Raw genomic sequence first — 22726 nt, 5'->3', positions numbered from 1 at the left:
AACATGAACACCCCTCCCACCTCCCTCCCCATAACATCTCTGTGGGTCATCCCCATGCACCAGCCCCAAGCATGCTGTATCCTGCGTCAGACATAGACTGGCGATTCAATTCTTACATGGTAGTATACATGTTAAAATGAGCTCTTCCCTCACACATGTTCCCTTTGTCCTCAGCTGTGTTGTGACAGGAATTTGCTCATTTCTAGTTGGTGACTCTGGATACGACTCCTTGCAAACTTGTTTTTCGTTCCCGTTTGCCTCACCCTGTGGGTGACCTTGATTCCTCCCACAGTTTGGTTATAAGCATTAAATGAAACAAAAGTACTTGAGTTGCCTGAAATCTGTGAGGAGAGTTCACAGGTGCATCTTTACTCTGCTGAGAGGATGGAGTCTTGTGGGGCAACTGCCATTGCACACTCTCTGTTACACAAGCTCTCTTCATTTTCTTCCTTCCTTACTGTCTTAGAGGAAGAGTTGTGTCTAATGTGAATGGTGTAAAAAGTCAGTGGGTGTTTCTGAAAAGGAAGGTTTTATCACTTAGACAGATAAATGACAAAATTCACTCATAAGTGCAGATGTTGAAGAATAAAATTTTATTGGTAGTTCCCATCACAGCACCTCATTAGTTCACCCCAATCATTCCAGCCTCTCGGGGTCTCTCTCACTAGCTGCCTTTGAAAGGAGATTTTGATTCAAAAACTGTGTGTGTGTGAATAACATTAGTTTTCTCCTCAAGTTTTATTGAGAAATAATTAATGCATAGCACCGTATAAGTTTAATGTATGGGTGCTCCGTCATTCAGTCATGTCCAACACTTTGTGACCCCATGGACTGTAACGGGCCAGGCTCCTCTGTCCATGGAATTTTCCAGGCAAGAATACTGGAGTGGGTTGCCATTTACTTCTCCAGAGGATCTTCTCAACCCAGGGATCACACCCACATGAACTGCATTTCCTGCATTACCAGGCAGAATCTTTACCACTGAGCCACATGGGAAGCCCAAGTTTACTGCATACAGCATAATGATTTGATTTACATATATCATGAAGTGATTATCACAATGTTTGGTGAATATTCATCCTCATATAAATTTAAAATTTTATTTTTATAAAAGAAATATTAAAAGAAAAAAAGGGTTTTTTTCCTTGTAATAAGAACTCTTACGATTTACTCTGTTAACAATGTTCATATGTAACACACAGCAGTGTTAAGTATATTTATCATGTTGTACATTACATTCCCAGTACTTATCTATAGTCTAACTGGAAGTTTGTACCTTTCAACTGCAAGGTTCAACAAGCTTTAGACAGGAAAATAAGTTCCTAAAGACTAACCCTTTCTATGTCAAACTGTTCCACCACATCAGAGTTTACATAATCCCACAGGAATGCTTGTCAGTCTGCCTGATGCTGGGTGTACTTTATGAAGTAACAAAAAGTGACTTTGGGTAATTTAAATAAGAATATACAGTGAAGGGTGTAGGCAGTGCACAGAATAGAAGGGAATGTGGAGAAAGGTAGCTTGGAGTGAACAAAAAACGAGAGATGATATGGGTTGAATTGTGTTTCCCCAAGTACGTATGTTAAAACCCTAATCCCCGGTACCTCAGAACGTGACTGTATTTGGGCCTTTAGAGAGGTGGTTAAGTTAAATAAGGCCATAAACTGGGGGAGGTGGGAAGTTAATCCAATTTGACTGGTGTCTTTATATGAAGAATAGAGTAGGACTCTAAGAGAGAGGACACTTCAGAGATATGTGCACAGAGGAAAGAGTACATGAAAACCCAGGGAGAAGGCAGCCATCTGCAAGTCTAGGAGAGAAACCTCAAAGAAACCAGACTCGCCAGCACCTTGATTGTAGACTTCTAACTTCTAGAACTATAAGAAAATGCAATCTGTTGTTTATATCACCCAGTCTGTGGTACATTGTTATGTCAGCCCTAGCAAACTAATAAGGGGTATTGACAGTAAGATCTGAGAATCATCACTGGAATAAATGATAAACTTTCTCCATTTTTGTCTCACCTGATATTGAAGTCCTGGTAGAAATAATCCCATGAGCAGAGCTTAATTTCAGGTCATGAACTCTCATTCCCCCAGAGTTGGTGAGATGACTGGCTTGTCTGAAGCTACTTAGAGGACCCATTTGAGCCCCTGATGGAGAAAGCAGAAAACCTTGAGTTCTCACCAGAACTTCACTCAGTGGACATAAAAACAAACTCCAGTAGGAAATCCAGGTATGTATAGCTACGGGAAGATTCTGGAATGCCCAGAAAGTGACAAATATTCGACATATTCCACTGTGGTAAACCAATTTTAAATAAACTTATCTGATTTTAAAATGACTATTTTACTTTTTTGATAGAAGATATTCAGTTTTGCATGTGTGCCTTCTATTTTCTAATATGGAAATTTTAAATGTGAAATAAGTCAACCTTTGCTTTCGAGTTTCATTCTGTCTCCATTCCACCAGTCTGCCATCAGTATCATTATCAATGCCAAAACTTGGCCTCTGTACACCAGTGCTGAATCAAATCTTGGAGGCAGAGTTTTGGGTGAGGTAGAAACAAATAGCTTTATTGCTTTGTCAGACAAAGGAGGACACTGCAGGCTTGTGCCCTCAAAAATTGTATATCCCAACCTGGGGTGCAGGAGATTGTGAGTTTTATAGTTGAGGAGGGGGGCAGGGTTGCTGATAAGAATTTTGGTGCATGCAAGGCCTGCAGTCCTTTCAATCTTCAAGACTACCTGATGCCAGAGATCAGGTAGTCTTGTGATCTGTGGTTTGCAAAATTATTGAACTGTAACCTTTTTGCTGGAACATCTTCCATTTGGTGGGGGTTTCCGTTATGTAGATCTCAAAGATACTGTTATAGATATCTCTTAAGGTGGAACCAAGACCCTGCCCCAAGACTACACTATTGTTTCTTGACTGCTCCTCCCTGTCTCTGCATCCCTTCCCATCTGTGATTAGCAACTGCTTGAACCTGCCCTTTGGAACTCATGGGAGCACTTTTGTGCCCAAGAGCCCCACAGGTCCTCTCTGGTTTCATTATCACAGATCATCCTGGACCTGTTCTCACTAACCACCTGGGATCAAGTCTTTCTGTAAAAACAGACAATAGCATTCACTACTGTAATGTCTTTTTTTAAGTCTTCTTTTTGATCTTAAAATACTGTTTTCACATTTCCAGAACTTTTATAAAGAAGTTTAATAGAGTTCCTCCCTATGTTAAACATTTGCCTGAACAGCAACTGTGTCTTAATCTAAGTGACCTTAGGGAGTGGATCTTTTAAAAGACAGCAGCTTATTTCAAGGATAACGAGATGGGGTTCAAACCCTCACATTAAAACCAAGTGCCCTTAAAACTGAATTCCACTACTGAGTTTCTGATTAATTTCTTTATCCGATATTTTATTCTCTTTCTTGTCCCATAACTTTTCACCTCAAGATTAAGGAATATCAAAAAAAAAAAAAAAAGAGGGATTAAAACCAAGCAGGATCCTGTGGAGCCTGTCCAGGTACCAAAGCCCCTCCATGTCCCCCTCTTCCTTGTTCATAGGAGAAGGCTTTAGCCTCTTAGACCTTTAAGTTACAAAGAGCAGGCACAGGCAGTTATTGATTAGCAAAGGAGGAAATGTAGAAACAAAGAAAAAACAAATAAACAAGAAAAATAATGACAGTAGTTCAGCAATAGAACACAATACCAGTTCCTCCTCAAGGAATATACATAACAGTCTGACAGATATCATTCCGTTGTTCTCCAGGAACTAAGACACTCACTGATCCCACCAACCCAACCCAGGTGAAGGATGGTGACTACACACGGACCACAAGCACACAGATGCCAGACTGGTTGGAACTCAGTTCAATTCAATTCACTCACTCAGTCCTGTACAATTCTGTGACCCCATGGACTCCAGCATGCCAGGCTTCTCTGTCCATCACCAACTCCCAGGTTACTCAAACTCATGTCCATCGAGTCAGTGATACCATCCAACCATGTCATCCTCTGTCGTCACCTTCTCCTCCTGCCTTCAATCTTTCCCAGCATTAGGGTCTTTTCCAGTGAGTCAGTTCTTTGCATCAGGTGGCCAAAGTATTGGAGTTTCAGCATCAGTCCTTCCAATGAAGATTCAGAACTGATATCCTTTAGGATTGACAGGTTTGATCTCTTTGCTGTCCAAGGCACTCACAAGAGTCTTCTCCAACATCACAGTTCCAAAGCATCAATTCTTCAGCGCTCATCTTTCTTTATAGCCCAACTCTCACATCCATACATGACTACTGGCAAAACCATAGCTTTGACTAGATGGACATTTGTTGGCAAAGTAATGTTCGTGCTTTTTAATAGGCTGTCTCCATTGGTCATAGCATTTTTTCTAAGAAGCAAGCATCCTTTAATTTCATGGCTGCAGTCACCATCTGCAGTGATTTAGGAGCCTCAAAAAATGAAGTCTGTCACTGTTTCCATTGTTTCCCCATCTATGTGCCATGAAGTGATAGGACCAGATGCCATGATCTTAGTTTTCTGAATGTTGAGTTTTAAGCCAACTTTTTTAGTTTCCTCTTTCACTTTCATCAAGAAGCTCTTTAGTTCTTCAATTTCTGCCATAAGGATGGTGTCATCTGCATATCTGAGGTTATTGATATTTTTCTCAGCAGTCTTGATTCCAGAATGTACTTCATCCAGCCCAACAATTCACATGATGTACTCAGCATATAAGTTAAATAAGCAAGGTGACAATATACAGCCTTGACATACTCCTTTCCTCATTTGGAACCAGTCTGTTTTTCCATGTCCAGTTGTAACTATTGCTTCTTGACCTGCATACAGATTTCTCAGGAGGCAGGTCAGGTGGTCTGGTATTCCCATCTCTTTCAGAATTTTCCACAGTTTGTTGTGATCCACACATTCAAAGGCTTTGGTGTAGTCAATAAAGCAGAATTAATGTTTTTCTGGAACTCTCTTGCTTTTTCAATGATCCAGTGGATGTTGACAATTTGATCTCTGGTTCTTCTGCCTCTTCTAAATCCACTTGAACATCTGGAAGTTCACGGTTCACGTACTGTTGAAGCCTGGCTTGGAGAATTTTGAGCATTACTTTGCTAGTGTGTGAGATGAGTGCAATTGTGCAGTAGTCTGAGCATTCTTTGTCATTGCCTTTCCTTGGAATTGTAACAAAACTGACATGTTCCAGTCCTGTGGGCACTGCTGAGTTTTTCAAATTTGCTGGCCTATTGAGTGCAGCACTTTCACAGCATCATCTTTCAGGATTTGAAATAGCTCAACTGGAATTCCGTCACCTCCATGTGCTTTGCTCATAGTGATGCTTTCTAAGGCCCACTTGACTTTGCATTCCAGAATATCTGGCTCTAGGTGAGTGATCACACCATTGTGTTTATCTGGGTCATGACGATCTTTTTTTGTATAGTTCTTTCTGTGCATTCTTGCCACCTCTTCTTAATACCTTCTGCTTCTGTTAGGTCCACACCATTTCTGTCCTTTCTTGTGCACATCTTTGTATGAAATGTTCCCTTGGTATCTCTAATTTTCTTGAAGATACTCTAGTCTTTCCCATTCTATTGTTTTTCCCTATTTCTTTGCATAGATTACTGAGGAAGGCTTTCTTATCTCTCCTGGCTATTCTTTGAAACTCTGCATTCAAATGAATATATCTTTCCTTTTCTCCTTTGCCTTTCACTTCTCTTCTTTTCTCAACTATTTGGAAGGCTTCTTCAGACAACCATTTTGCCTTTTTGCATTTCTTTTTCTTGGGGATGGTCTTGATCACTGCCTCCTATACAATGTCATGAACCTCCATCCATAGTTCTTCAGGCACTCTATCTATCAGATCTAATTTCTTGAATCTATTTGTCACTTCCACCATATAATCATAAGTTATTTGATTTAGGTCATACCTGAATGGTCTAGTGGTTTTCCCTACTTTCTTCAATTTAAGTCTGAAGTTTGCAGTAACGAGTTCGTGATCTGAGCCACAGACAGCTCCCAGTCTTGTTTTTGCTGACTGTATAGAGCTTCTCCATCTTTGGCTGCAAAAAACATAATCAATCTGATTTTGGTATTCACCATCTGGTGACGTCCATGTGTAGCATTTTCTCTCATGTTATTGGAAGAGGGTGTTTGCTATGACCGGTGCATTCTTTTGGCAAAACTCTGGTAGACTTTGACCTGCTTCATTTTGTACTCCAAGACCAAATTTGCCTGTTACTCCAGGTATCTCTTACCTTCCTACTTTTGCATTCCTGTCCCCTATAATGGACAGGATATCTTTTGGGGTGTTAGTTCTAGAAAGTCTTGTACGTCTTCATAGAACCATTCAACTTCAGCTTCTTCAGCATTACTGGTCAGGCCATAGACTTGGATTACCGTGATACTGAATGATTTTGCCTTGGAAACGAACAGAGATTATTCTGTGATTTTTTAGACTGCATCCAAGTACTGCATTTTGGACTCTTTAGTTGACTATGATGGCTAATCCATTTCTTCAAAAGGATTCTTGCCCACAGTAGTAGATAAAATGGTTGAAACCAAAAGGTTGATAATTGAGATTCTTGAAACACAACCCTGTTACCTTACCACCAACCAATCAGAAGAAAGTTTGGAATCCTGTAACCTTCACCCCAAATTTTGCCTTTAGAAACCCTCCCCTGGAAACCATGAAGGAGTTCAGGTCTTTTGAGCATGAACTTCCCCTACTTCTTGCTGGACCCCACAATAGATGCTGTATTCCCCTTCACCACAGCCCAGTGTCAGTAATTTGGCTTTGCTTTTTAGTTGGTAAGAAGAACCAAGTTCTATTCAATAAAACAGCAGATGCCAGTAATTCAAAGAAACCTCCTTCAGTTAACATCTGAAAAGATACTCTTCTTTTGAGAGAGTGTATCCAGTCCATCCCACCACTTCATGACAAATAGATGGGGAAACAGTGGAAACAGTGTCTGACCTTATTTTGGGGGGCTCCAAAATCACTGCAGATGGTGATCGCAGCCATGAAATTAGAAGACGCTTACTCCTTGGAAGAAAAGTTATGACCAACCTAGACCACATATTAAAAAGCAGAGACGTTACTTTGTCAGCAAAGGTCCATCTAGTCAAGGCTATGGTTTTTCCAGTAGTCATATATGGATGTGAGAGTTGGACTATAAAGAAAGCTGAGTGCTAAAGAATTAATGCTTTTGAACTGTGGTGTTGGAGAAGACTCTCAAGAGTCCCTTGGACTGCAAGGAGATCCAACCAGTCCATTCTAAAGGAGATCAGTCCTGGATGTTCATTGGAATAACTGATGTTGAAGCTGAAACTCCAATATTTTGGCCACCTGATGAGAAGAGCTGACTCATTTGAGAAGACCTTGATGCTGGGAAAGATTGAGGGCAGGAGGAGAAGGGGACAACAGAAGATAAGATTGTTGGATGGCATCACCAACTCAATGGACATGGGTTTGGGTAGACTGTGGGAGTTGGTGATGGACAGGGAGGTCTGGCGTGCTGCAGTTCATGGGGTCGCAAAGTGCCAAATATGACTGAGCAACTGAATTGAACTGAACTTATATTAAGACAAGATTCAATTATTAAAACACAAACATGGGGTGGGGTGGGTGGGAAATGAGAGGGAGGTTCAAGAGGGAGGGGACATATCATAGCTGATTCATGTTGATGTATGGCAAGAAACTAACACAATATTGTAAAGCAATTATTCTCCATTTAATAATAAATAATTTTTTAAAAAAAACACAGCCATTACACCTGTGTGATGAAAAACACTTTCCAATCTGAGAGACCAATGGAGTGCATCTGTAAGAATTTTGTTCTATGCAAAGAAAATTTGTCACTATTTTAGAAACCATGACATCATCTTTTTTTATTCCTTATATGAAATAACATCTAAGAATGTAAGACTTTAAGTTTATATTTATTTCCTCAAGTACAGATGTCTTTATAAATTTGTCTATGCTGAATAACATTTGGATGAGTTTAGCAGTCACTGCTATGAGTCAGCACAGTGCTTTGGTTTATGTAGAATATGCATAAAACCACATCTCTTCAGTCCTTCTCCTGTGTTGACCATTTACTATATATATTCCTTTAGGCAGGTTAACTATGATATTGTGATTTATAATAAGAAATATATATATTTAGTCTTCATCCCTGGTCCAGGAACAAAGCTTCTAAAGTATTGAGAGGGGTAAAGCCATCTTGTTATGTCAGCGAGCTGACAGTAACCTAAGAAGGGGGAGGGGGACAGGTGGTGCTGGTTGCCAGGGGAACCAATGGTGTGATAGAAGAGTGGCAACTTTCACTTCCACCCACTCCCCACCACCTCCTGAGTGGGAAAAGAGACTATAGATTGAGCTCAATCACCAATGGTCAGTGATTTAATCAATCATGCCTATGAAATGAAGCCTCTGTTAAAAACAAAAGGGTAGGGTTCAAAGAGCCTCCATTTTGGTGAACACATGGGAGTTCAAGGAGAATGCACCCCTGCAAGAGGCATGGGAACCCCACATTCTTTCCCCATACCCTGCCCTATGCATCTCTTCCATCTGGCTATTCCTGAGTCATACACTTTTAAACTGGTAATCTCATAAGCAATATTTTTACCCAAGTTCTGTGAGACATCCTAGCAAATAAATAAAACTCAAGGAGCAGGTAGTGGGAACCTCCAATGTATAGTAGTTCAGAAGCATGGATAACAACCTGGGCTTATGATTTGCATTTGAAGTGGCTGATGCGGCAGTATTGTAGGGCTGAACCCTTACCTGTGGGGCCTAATAGGACTTTCAGCTGGTGTCAGAGAATTGCTTGATAGTGTCAGAGACATGTTGGAGTTATGTCAGAATTATATACCTAACCATTCTGGCTTCCATTTCCTCATCTGTAAATTGGGTATGAGGATAAAATAAGACAAAACATGCCAGCTGTTAGTATCATTACTATGAACTAAGGAGTGAGGTACAGAGACAGCAAGACTGGCCCTGCCTTGGAGGGGTTGCAACAGGTGGTACAGACCCCTGAACACAAGTCTGCACAGGAACTGTGCTGTCAAAGCATAAAGTCAGGCCTCCAAAGATGCTTCTCTTTCAGACCTACATCAAGTTTCAAAAATAAATCCCTAATTGGCTGTAATGGGTAAAGCCCAAGAGCTAACTGTACAGAAGGTCAGCCATGGCTCGCAGTCAGTCACTTGATCACACAGGTACATAACTAATACAACTACAGCCGCTCTGTACCCAGACAACCATTCTGTTTTTCACTTCCAGTACAGTATTCCATAAATTACATAAGAGATTCAACACTTTGTTATAAAATAGGCTTTGGGTCAGATGAGTTTGCTAATTATAATGTAATATAATGAGCACATGTAGTGTAGGCTATGATGTTTGATGGGTTAAGAGTCTTAAACACATTTTCAACTTATAATATTTCCAACTAGTAATGGCCTTATTGGGACATAACCCCATGGTAAATCAATGAAGATCTGAAGTGATTTCATCCACTTGCATATCAAAGGCCTAACTGCCAATTTCGACAAGATCTGCTTCAGCAGTCTTGGAGAAATGTCAACAGTTTGGGTGAAGATAATGTTTTGACAGAGGTCCTGTCTTCAGTTCCAAACTATAAACCCACTGGACCATTCCTAGGACATATGGCTTCACCAAGGCCTGTCTAATTATAGGGGATGGTTTTGGTTGGCAATACAAGAAGCAATATTGTAAAGTAAATAATAATAATAATAAAGAAAAAAGAACAAAAACAAAGAAGCAGTCTTACAAAATACCTTAGTATCAGGTTTTGTCATGGAGAAAATTCAAATTCTGATCAAGTTCCATCCTTTCTTAAAAGTTTCTTTGCTCTTAGAGACTCCCAGTGTACAGGGCATTTCAGGATTACAGTTCTCCCCACAGTTTCCACTGGCAAGAACCTTACATATGAGAAGCATAAATATCCAGCACCATGTTTCACAATATGGCAGATGAGGGCTTTCATTTATTGGGATGCTGTGCTCAATGGCTGAAATATTTTAATTCAGTCTTTGTAATTTCACATTACACTGAGAAATCTGAGGCTCAGCAAGAGTGAGTAGGCTGAACAAACTGACCCAGCTACCAAGAAGGGAGCCAAGACTTGAGCACACATCTGACTTAAAAGCCAAAGGATTCATCAATACTTGCTTTTATGTTTCCAATCTAAACTAGACCCAGTGTAAACCAAAGAGAAAAGTTCATAATACTGCTATAAGGAGTCTTCTTTAATTCCTATTAATAAGAAACCATATAATGTCCATACCTGAGGAGGATGATGACTGCATATCTTCACCTGAGTAGTTACAGTCCATGCCACATTATTCTTCTCTGGATTAAAACTATTTTACTCAAACTCATCAACGTTTCCTCCAAAATCTTCAAAATACCAAGAAACACATAACAGAAAATATCTTTTCTCTTATCCAGCTTGTAGACTTTCTGAAACTTGCTTATGAGTACCCACAGACCACAGATTAAGAACCCATGGCCTTGATCAGGAGGAAAAACTAAGACTGGGGCCACATCCCTGCCACATAGGAAGTCTGGTTATTTGTTCATGAGGATAAAATTGATGTACTCTGAGATAGTTTATCTCACTATAGTTCAAGGACAAAAAAATAGCACTTCATACCAGGAGTTGGCAAATTACCATCTCTGGGTCAAATCCAGTCCTCACCCACCACCCCCCACCCCACCATGTTTATGTTTTCTCTGTAGCTGCATTCACGCTGTAATGGCCGAGTTGAGTGAGAGAGATCATATGACCTGGTAGAGCTAAAAACTTCTACTCTCTGGTCCTTAATAGAAAGTTCCCCAACCCCTCATCTAAATCATCCTCTCCTTCTGCAGGAAGCAAGTTTGGTTTGCTGTTCTTTAAATTCCTGAACCAGGGAAAGCAGCAGACCTACTGCAGAGAATATAAACTCTGGGAGAGCAAAATCCCCATCTGTTGGTTTTCCCATGATGCTTCTTGGTTTCACATATCAAATTGGCCTGGGACCCCAGAACTGATCCTGTTCCTTTATAAGAGATAGTTAAATGTAATCTCTAAGACATCTAGTCAAAGCTGTGGTTTTTCCAGTAGTCATGTATGGATGTGAGAGTTGGACTATACAGAAAGCTAAGCACCAAAGAATTGATGCTTTGGGACTGTGGTGTTGGAGAAGACTCTTGAGAGTCCCTTGGACAGCAAGGAGATCAAACCAGTCAATCCTAAAGGAAATCAGTCCTGAATATTCATTGGAAGGACCGATGCTGAAGCTGAAACTCCAATACTTTGGCCACCTGATGTGAAGAACTGAATCACTGGGAAAGACCCTGATGCTGGGAAAGACTGAAGGCAGGAGGAGGGGATGACAGAGGATGAGATGGTTGGATGGCATCACCGACTTGATGGACATGAGTTTGAGCAAGCTCTGGGTGTTGGTGATGGACAGGGAAGCCTGGTGTGCTGCAGACCATGGGGTCGCAAAGAATTGGACACAACTGAGTGACTGAACTGATTGACTGACTGAATGTCTAAGAGCCTGAAGCTTTGTTCAAATTCCTACTCAGCTACTTCCTAGTTTTGTGACTTGGAAAAAAAGAAAACTTTACTACTCTGTGCTTCAGATTCTTCATCTTTAAAATGAGATGATAATACTACCACCCATCTGACAGGGACATTGATAGAATTAAACAAGTGAATCCATGGAATGTGTTTAGCCCAGATCTTGAAGAGCTTCTCAGATAGCGCAATGGTAAAGATTCCACTTGCCAATGCAGGAATTGCAGGAGACGTGGGTTTGATGCCTGAGTTGGAAGATCCCCTGGAGAAGGAAATGGCAGCCCACTCCAGTATTCTTGCCTGGAGGATTCCATGGACAGAGGAGTCTGGCAGTGCATGGGGTCGCAAAGAGTCAGACACGACTGAGTACAAGCACAGCACAATGATAACAATTCTGTAAGAACTATCTCTTGTAAGTATAGTCATTGTCAAAACTAAGAGTCAGGTCAAAGGAGGGCCCAGAATTTAGAGAAAAAGAAATTATCTCTTTCAACTTCTAGTTAAACACTATTTTTTTATTTTTTTAATTTATGTTTACTTTCTTAGAGATGTCCTCCTGCTCTACTGTCTAGTAATGTTAAAAGAGTAGTCTAATATTTTTAAAACTTGAGATACAACCGGCAGAATTTGCTTTTCTATCACTCTTATAGTTCTACAGTGTTGTGAGTTAAAAATAGGAATGCAAATTCTAAATTAAAAGGAAGGCATTAACTATAATCTTAACTTACTGTGATTATTATAACAATTTTGTATTTACAAAATAAATTATGATCTTTACGTTTCCTTGTGGGAAAAAAATTGATAACTGCATATTTCTACTAAAACCCTTAGCAACTACTAACCTAGGGCAACAAGAAAGCAAACACAGAAGCCCAACTCTGGAGAAAGAAGCAATCTTGGAATTTGCAGGTTTGTGGAATGTTTTTCATTTATCTCATTTTATTTTCTTTTTGTTCATTGTATGATAGAAGACAATATAGTAAGGGAAAATGTTACAGAAGGAGCTTACAGTAGAATCCAATAGAAAAACAGTGCTTTCCTGGGGTTGAGTAATTCCATCCATCTCTGGGAAGTGAGTAAACCACAATATTTTTCTGTCACAATTCTGGAGGCCAGAAATCAGAAATCAAGCAGGAGTGGGTTTGGTTCCTTCTGGAAGCTCTGAGGGGCCATTCATTTCACACCTTTCTACTATCTTCTGGCAGCTACTGACAGTCATTGGAGTTCCTTGATCTGCAGCTATGTGCTGTGCTATGGCTAAGTCACTTCAGTCACCTCTGACTCTTTGCAACCATATGGACCATAGCCCTCCAGGATCCTCTGTCCATGGTTTGACACTATGTAACTCCAAACTGGTCTTCACCTTCACATGGCCTTCTCCTCTGCGTCTCCTCTTTTCCTTATAAGGACACTTCTCATTGAATTAGGACTCACTTGGATAATGGGCTTCCCAGGTGGCACAGTGGTAAAGAATCCACCTTCCAATGCAGGAGACATAAAGCACAGGCTTGACCCCTGGGTCGGGAAGATCCCCTAGAGTAGGAAATGGCAACCCACTCCAGTACTCTTGGCTGGAAAATTCCATGGATAGAGGAGCCTGGCAGGCTTGATGGAGTCACAAAGAGTAAGACAGGATTGAGTACACACACACTTGGATAATCCTGGATGATCTCACTTTAAGAAAACTTAATTACATCTACCAAGACTCTTTTTCCCAAATAAGTTCATATTCACAGTTTTTGGGTAGACATGTCTTTTGGAAGGCTATCATTAAATCCACTACAAATATTAAGTGAAAAGTTATGTTGGAGAAATTACAGTTGTCCAGAAACTGGGCCATCATCAGTCATTTCTTCCTCAGGCCCTTTCCAACTTCCTACTTGATCACTCATCTCCAATATAATCAACAAAGATGTCCAGGCAATCTTACCCCAAAGAGATCTCAGCCCATCTTTTTAATTCCCCCCTCCTCCACCATGGCTATTCCCTTAGTTAAGTGAGGAAGCAGGGACTCAACCAAAATACTTTGTTTGAAATCCTAACTTTGCCACCTATTAGCTGTGTGACCTTGGGCAAGTTACTCAGCCTCAGTGTTCATTAGTTTCCAATGCATAATTTGGCATAATAAGGTTATAATGATTAAAGGAATTAATATATGTAAAGTTCTTGGAACATCTGGCACATAGTAGCTATTCATGAATGCTAGCTGCTATTCTTATTCTATTGTAAAGTCTAAAAAAATTAAATAAAATTTTAAGTGAAAAACCTAATCCTAGCCATTTTTATTTTAAATTCACTATATTGCCAACTTTAAATTCCAAACATGTTTAATAAGAAACAACAAAACATAAATATTGATATGACCCTTTAGAGAAAAAAAATCACCAAGCATTTTCAGAATTCAAAAACTGCAGTATTAATTGCTGTTTTTGCTTGAAGACTATAATGTAAACTAAAAATTCAAGTTTCCAAATGGAATGAGGTGAAAAAAGAAGTTAAGAAGATGAAAACCTTATTTTCTTCTTAAAGTAGTATATGTCTTAGTATTAACAAATATGAACTTAAAAACAATAGTGTTATTTTTCTATTGTGTCTTTCATACATGAAAACCAAATAAAAGAACAATATTCTATCAATGCCACAAAGGGTAGGAATAAATAAGAATACCAATTGAGAGTAATCTTTCTGAAAAATAGTACTTAGGTGAAAATTAGGGACTTTGAGAAATGCAATAATGCTCTTCTAGGCCCCTGGAAGTTGTATTTTAAAAAACGAGAAAGGAAGAAAAGAAGGGAGGAAGATATGGAGAGGGAAAGGAGAGAGCTGACTGACCATACAGAGTTTTTCTCTAAGGAATCATCTATCATCAAATCTTGCCATTTCTGCTTCCTGAATATTTCCTGAATCCTTCCACTTTTCTCTGCACCCACTGCTATGGTTCTGGCTCTGAGCCTTCCCTCTCCTCTCTACTAAACAACTCCCAAAGAAATGATCCTAAAATGTTAAACTGTTGGTCTCACTTCTCCGTTTAAAACATTCAGTAATCGAACTGTACTTGGGTCTGCTCACCTGAGTACAGTAAAGTCGATCTACTGATGCTGGATTGCGGTGAAGGAAAGCCCAGCATTTATTGCAGTGAAGGAAAGTCCAGCATTAGGTGCCAACAAAGGTCCGTCTAGTCAAAACTGTAGTTTTTTCCAGTAGTCATGTATGGATGTGAGAATTGGACCATAAAGAAGGCTGAGCACCAAAGAATTGATGCTTTCAAACTATGATGCTAGAGAAGACTCTTGAGAGTCCCTTGGACAGCAAGGAGATCAAACCAGTCAATATTAAAGGAAATCAACCCTGAATATTCAGTGGAAGGACTGAGGCTGAAGCTGGAGATCCAATACTTTGACCACCTGATGAGAAGAGCTGATTCATTGGAAAAGATCCTGATGCTGGGAAAGATTAAGGGCAAAAGGAGAAGGGAACAACAGAGGATGAGATGGTTGGATGGCATCACTGACTCAATGGACATGAGTTTGAGCAAACTCCAGGAGATAGTGAAAGACAGGGAAGCTTGGCACACTGCAGTCCAAGGGGTTCTCAAAGAGTTGGAGATGGCTTAACAACTGAATAACAACAAAACAGGGAATTAGGCTCTTCTGAGCAGTATCCACTGGAATTCTTTGTTTGGTATCTGCTACAAATACTTCACTTGCCTTTACCACAACCTGGTGTCAGGAGCTTTCCAAGTTCCCATGCACACACCTAGGTCTGGAGTATGTCTTTCTTCCAACAGGTACCTACAAGCACTATGCAGAGAAATAGAGAAAAAGTGACTTTGCAGGCTGGGAAAGGATGCAAGAAAGTCTTGCACACAAGCCATCTGCATAGTTTCCCACATTGAAAGAAGTGAGGCTGGTGGGAAAGAATAAAAGGAAGAAGAAGAGAATAAAGGGACACCACACAGTGTACCTCATCTCATGCTTTGTAGAGGAGGTTGTGGTTATAGATTATTCTCCTTTTATGAAAACCACTAATCTTTTCTTCCTTTGGTTCTTTATCATGCTCACAAATATCAACTTGGGCTGTTTCATCAAATTTCCATGATGAAAAAGCCTGCCCCTTGTTCAGTTCAGTCAGTTCAGTTCAGTCACTCAGTCGTGTCCAACTCTTTGCGACCCCATGAATTGCAGCAGGCCAGGCCTCCCTGTCCATCATCATCTCCCAGAGTTCACTCAAACTCATGTCCATCAACTTGGTGATGCCATCCATCTATCTCATCCTCAGTGGTTCCCTTTTCCTCCTGTCCCCAACCTCTCCCAGCATCAGAGTCTTTTCCAATGAGTCAACTCTTCGAATGAGGTGCCCAAAGTACTGGAGTTTCAGCTTTAGCATCATTCCTTCCAAAGAACATCTAGGGCTGATCTCACAAAGATCAACTTGGGCTGTTTCATCAAATTCCATGATGAAAAAGCCTGCCCCCTGTAGGTGGATAGAAATGAAAGGAAGAAAGAGAAAAAAAGGTCACTCAGTCATGTCTGACTCTTTCAGACCCCATAGACTGTAGTCCATGGACTTCTCCAGGGCAGAATACTGGAGTGGGTAGCCTTTCCCTTCTCCAGGGGTCTTTCCAACCCAGGGATCAATCCCAGATCTACCACATTGCAGGCAGATTCTTTACCAGCTAAGCCACAAGGGAATACTAGAGTGGGTACCCTATAGAGTGGATAGCTTTTCCCTTCTCCAGCAGATCTTCCTACCCAGGAATCAAACAGGTTTTCTGCATTGCAGGCAGATTCTTTACCAACTTAGCTATCAGGGAAGCCTAGGAAGAAACGAGGAAAGGGCTTGCCTAATACCAGCTTCCCTGGCAAGCTGAGTGCCTGTCATTGTTCTCTGCAGCATCTAGCTTTGCAGGAGAGCAGCCCCAGGGGCACCTCATCTTCTGCCCACCACACCCTAAATTAGGAAAGCCAGACTGGTCTGATCATTGAGCGCTGCATGATTCCCTGGTTGTGCAATGTGCCCTTGGGTTGTCTGATGGCCCCTGCTATGCTCCAGGAGACACCTCAGGTGAAATGACCCAGCTGTGCCCAGGATTCAGGTGTGTCTCTGGCACATACAAACCCTTATGATTACACACGAAGGGTATTTTATTCATATGCAGGTAACATGTTTGTTCAGATGTGCATACCTGCCTTCCTCATTATTTGCCATGTAAGCATGTTTATAGATGCTTATATATATCCAAAAATTCACAAAGTATCCCATAGAATTTACAAATCTTGACAGTCCTAACCATTAGACAGAAAAAAATACCAACTGATAGTCTTTTAAGTTTAAACACATTCCATAAGATCTCATTTTTTTTACTCCTCTCTCCCACATTTTGTGGTTTTGATGTCATATTTTACATCTTCATGTTTATCCCTTAACTGTTTATTGTAATTATGACTGATTTTACAATTTTTGCTTTTTGATCTTCATACTATCTCATTTAAGTGGTTGATCCACAACATTTACTATATATTTGCCTATACTAGTGGGATTTTTCATTTCCTATAAATTCTTACTTCTTGTTGTAGCCTTTTCACTTCTACTTAGAGAAGACCCTTTAACATTTATTGTTGGGTCAGTTTAGTTTGATAAACTCTTTTAGCTTTTGCTTGTCTGAAAAGTTCTCTCTCTCTGCTCCCATTCTGAATGGTAACCTTAATGAGTAGATTATCCTAGGTTGTGGAGTTTTCCTTTTCATCACTTTAAACATATCATTACACTCCCTACTGCCCTGCAAAGTTTCTGCAGAAAAAAACTGTTAGCGTCACGTGGGTTCCCTCATACATAGCTGTTTTTTCCCTGCTGCCTTTAGAATTCTCCCTTTGTCCTTAACTTTAGTCATTTTAATTATGATGCATCTTGGTGGATCTCTTTGTGTTCGTTTTCTTTTTTTTAAATTTTATTTATTTATTAATTGAAGGATAATTGTTTTACAGAATTTTGTTGTTTTCTGTGTTCATCTTCTTTGGAAATCTGTACTTCCTGTACCTGGAAAACTGTTTCCTTCTTCAGGACCAATAAGTTTTCAGCCATAATTTCATCAAATGCATTTCTGACCCCTTTCTCTTTCTTTTCTTCCTGGAACTCCTATAATGCAAATGTTAGTACCCTTGATGTCCTAGAGGTTCCTTAGCTCCATTTTTATTTGTTTTTTTTTTCTTTTTGCTGTTTGATTGGGTGATTTCCATTTCATTGTCCAGATCACATATGCATTCTTATGTATCACCTGTTTTACTATTAATTCCTGCTAGTGTGTATTTCATTTGAGTTATTGCATTCTTCAGCTCTTGACTAGTCTTCTTGACTAGTCTTTTTTAAAAAAATATCTTCTAGTTCCTTGTTAAAATTCTGTGTTCCTCTATTCTTTGCCCAAGTTCAATTAGCATTCTTATTACTAATGCTCTGAATTCTTTATCTGGTAAATTATTATCTCTGTTTCTTTAGGTGTTCTTCCTGGGGTGGGGGAGAGGGCAGTTCTTGTTCTTTCATTTGAAACATATTCCTCTGTATTTTCAGTTTTTTTTAATTTTTTTCTGTCTCTATGAAATGTGAAACAGTTACCTGTCCTGATCTTGAAGGGATGTCTTTGTGTGTGAGCATCCCTATGAAGTCTGCATATCCGTTGTGGCTTTGTTGAGGGAACTAGATCTGAAATGAATGTGGTCACATCTTCCCCTGGAGTAGCTGGGGATTCCCATGTCACCTTGGTGGGAGATGTAGCTAGAGTCAAGGGCCAGAGCCAGTTGTGAAACAGGGTTCCTTCTAAGCTCAATGGCCATCACCATCCTATCAGAGGTATGGGTGGGTCCCAAGGTGCTGGGGCAGAAGACCTGAGGGTTGTGTCCAAGCTGGTTTTACTTCCTCCAAGTGTGTGCTCTACCCCTCCCACCTGAGCTGGTGCTGGGCAGTCCTGGCACTTCACTTCCAACTCCAAGAGTGCCAAGCAGTGGCTGCCCTCACTTCCTTCAGATGTGCTAAGTCGCTTCAGTCGTATCCAACTCTGTGTGACGCCATAGACGGAAGCCCACCAGGCTCCCCCATCCCTGGGATTCTCCAGGCAAGAACACTGGAGGGGATTGCCATTTCCTTCTCCAATGAGTGAAAGTGAAGTCTCTCAGTCATGTCTGACTCTTCGCGACCCCATGGACTGCAGCCTACCAGGCTCCTCCGTCCATGGGATTTTCCAGATGCAGCACCAGGTCCAAACAAGCTCTATCACCAGTAGCAGTAGTACTTCCCTCAGCAACACCCTAGTGAGGAGTTGGAGCACAAATAGCCAGAGCAAGCTATGATAGCAGCAGGAGTGAGGGCTCTGGTATGCACTGAAACCATCAGGGATAACTGGCCAGGGTCTCTGACAGTGTCAATCTGCTTCCTCCATGCAGTTCCCAGGAGTAAGTGTGTGTGCTCTTCACAAGTGAAGTCAGTATCTTCAGCCCTCCTGTTAGTCCCACTGGTATAAGCTACCTAAGAGGATTCATCTTCCCAGAGTCAAAACCCAGGACTGGGGTGCTCAGTATGAATCTCTCATTCCCCAGGAAGGATCTCTAAGCCCATGTAATCTGCCTCCTCTACTGGCAGGTTCCAATCTGATCACTTCTCCCTTCCTACCATCTCCTCTCCTGGGAAAACCATTTCAAACTGTGAAGGAAATTGACAACATTCCTCAACACTACTCTTTACTGACTCTTAAAAAATATGTATCAATTTTGGGGTTCAAACTCTGCCCCATAATGACTTAGGTTCACTTATTATTATCTTTGATTGGATTATGTTGACATTTGTACTTAAAATGCTGTACTTTAGCAATCATAAAATATTATCTAAACTTCAAGGCTTGAGCAATGAATTAAAATTTAACAACTTTGCATAGTATTCTTGTGGGGGGGGGGAATGAACACTAAGTTTACTTGGAAAAAATTTAGAAAAACTTGGAAAAAATGTTTTCATAAATGCTTTCTTATTCTTAAAATTTATTTTCTGTCAGGCTCAAACAGAAAACCCAAGCAGACTTTAGGTCATTTGGGATAAGGATATAAAGTGATTGCTATTCACTGGTGGTTGATTTTAAAGGATTACAATAAGTAGTTGGTTGGACACTTTGAATTTATCTCCAGTGAAACAATAAAAATAAGTGCTGTTCTATTAACATTTTTGCACTTTTGTGAGAAACATTTCTCTTGAGAGACGAAAAACAAAATAATTAAAACTACAAATATACCCCACAGTGATTGATGAAATATCCTCTCAGACCAGGCTCAAGAATCTGGCTGGTTAGAAACTATCTTCCTTACTGTCTGGAGGCACATGTTGTGAATACCGAGTGAATGTTAGTGTCCTTTGAAATAAGTTCTCTCTCTTTATCAGCACTAGAGGAAAAAAAGGAAAAACTACCAGGTTATTCATTATTTTGGTGTTTACTTATTGTAGATGATCGAATATTGCTTTTATTTTGTTAGTGTTACTTTTACATAAAAGTTATTGAGGGAGGAACTCCTTTCCCTTCCAAGTGCCTAATAATCTCCTCTTCTTAAGTATATCTAATTTTTTCATTATCTGCACACAGCAAGAAAGAGAATGATAAGGAAATGCAGGGTTAAAGTATCTGAAGTCAGCTCTAAAAATCATGGTTCCAGCTGTAACGACTGTGTAGATTCCAAAAGCAATAGTGAAGTTAGTCATTCAAATTGTATTTATTACAAGTCAATCACTTTTTGGCTGGCTTATATTTCTCAAACTGCCTTAATAAGCATAATGATACACAACATGACTATTCCACTTCTTTTAAATTTTTATTTTTACAATATTGCAGAATTACCTCTGCCTCTTCCCTCTGGTCATGACCCATTTAAATATACTTGTATATTATGGGAAATTTTCTCCTGGAAAAATGCTGTATTTAAAGTTACAGTGTCAGTTTAAAACCTGAATCATTGGGGGAGGGGGGAGTCAAAACATTCCCCTTCACTCCAGCAAACACGAATTTAGCTTTTCTTTGCTGAAGGGTAGCTCTCATGTTTGTGCTTATTCTGGATTCTGTAAAGTTTGGGATTATGTATAATGGAGAATTAGAAAACCACTAGTGAGTCTTTTATATGTCTCCAAAGCTTTCAGAACACTGAGTTGCCCTGGAAAAGGTTCCTACCATTCCAATTCCCATGTTGGAAGTAGAAAGTCAAGATCACACAGTCTCAGCTCTTCCTGCACAACCACTATGTGGTCCAATGAATTATCTCATTGGATTAATCAAAAGGAGCACCATGACCCTCCCTGGTTTAGACAGGAGGATGTGCAAAGGATGGCTTTCAGTGGACTTCTAATTGGCCAATAGTTGATTGATTAATTTAAAAACTTAGTTTAAAGCCAAGAATCATAAAGAAAAGAATATTTAATCTCAAACGTTTTCAGTTCAGTTCAGTCACTCAGTCGTGTCTGACTCTTTGCGACCCCATGAATTGCAGTACGCCAGGCCTCCCCGTCAAACATTTTATTTTAACCTAAAACATAAAAATATACATTCATCCATATTTTAAAGTCAGGTCAAGGTCTTTTAATAAAAGCCTATCGATTAGAAAACTAATCATTATTCTCACATAAAGCAGATCCAAAATGCATCACCTATGGTAGCATCAGTTTTGATGTTTTTAAAGTGGAACAAAAATCTAAACATACTTGTAAGTATGTTGAGTAGCCCAACATTTTCAGGATTTGACCCCCCTCCAGTCTTTTACAGTTGTCTCATCCAGGCTTTGTTGAATCAAAGTCTTCTATTCTTCAGAAATTTCACTTTTTTTAGATTTTCCAAAGCATACATTTGGTTGTCACAAAAATACAACTCTCTCACACTCAAATTAAATGATTTTAGCCACTTATAGAATATTTTACTAAATTACACAATTGCAATAGAAAGTGCAACTGAATAAACTGGGAATAATCATTAAGTGACTCAGCAAACAACCAACTCAGTCAGGGGAAACAGGGGTGCACATGTATAATAAAGAGAAGAGCATTTGCTCAAGTGTTTGTTAGGTCATAACTCAGTGCATCTCACAAAAGGAGCAGATAATGTCTGTTAATCTGGTGACTTTTCCACCATGACATATGGTGTTTGACTTCTTAGTTCCCCAAACAGGGCTCAAACCTGCATCCCTGCATTCAAAGTGCAGAATCTTAAACACTGGACTGCCAAGGAAGTCCCCCTAGTGACTTTTTAAAGTAGAAACTGTTTAAAAGAGTTTCTATTATAGGTGAAATATATCTCCTATGGATAAAAATAGTATTTATTTATTTATTTATATTGCTTCTACTATTGTTCAGACTCAATGCATGAAATCATTGGTCATTTTCAGCAGGTCATCAAGAGCCTCACATTTGGGAATGCTACTGCCTAGTGAGTTAGACCGACCATCTCCAACGTCACTAGACAATCAGCCCATGTTCCATGGAATATTTATTCACCTAGATGTCCTTTCTACACTTCCACTCCTGTAATGCCCCAGGTTTTTGGATATCAGTCACATGCAGGATTTAGTCCTGATAAGGGGGTTGAGATCATCACTCACCAGACATCCATTTTCTTCTTCACAAGTACAACTTTGGCACAAAATAAACAGTAAATTAACTAAAATTCATTTTCTCCTTTAATGTTTCAGTCAAAAAGGAGATGTACTACCCTGCCCTCTGGAGGACTCAAGTGCACCTAGGCACCCAGGGGACCTTACAATGGCCTTCTATGCTCCTGATGTCCCTGTTATCAAAGTTTTAAGCAGAACCTCTGAAAGGAAAGAAAACTGCAGAACAGGGTTGAAGTTCATTGTTCATGTTGTTTTCTATCAGAATATAACTTTTAAAAAGGACTATGTTTTTAATGATTCTGTACTTACTTTGTAATTGGTTAACACGTGGCAAAGGAAAGATCTGACCTTATTTTTATTAAAATTCACTTAACACATAGAGACTTGTTTTCATAATTGTTTCGTGTTGTTCAGTCACTAAATTGAGCCCCACTTTTTGACACTGCATGGACTACAGCATGCCAGGCTTTGCTGTCCTTCACCATCTCCAAGAGTTTGCTCAAACCCATGTC

Source organism: Ovis aries, chromosome 3, assembly GCF_016772045.2.
Source record: "Ovis aries strain OAR_USU_Benz2616 breed Rambouillet chromosome 3, ARS-UI_Ramb_v3.0, whole genome shotgun sequence".
Classification (NCBI taxonomy): domain Eukaryota; kingdom Metazoa; phylum Chordata; class Mammalia; order Artiodactyla; family Bovidae; genus Ovis; species Ovis aries.
Note: the sequence above shows the minus strand (reverse complement) of the source record.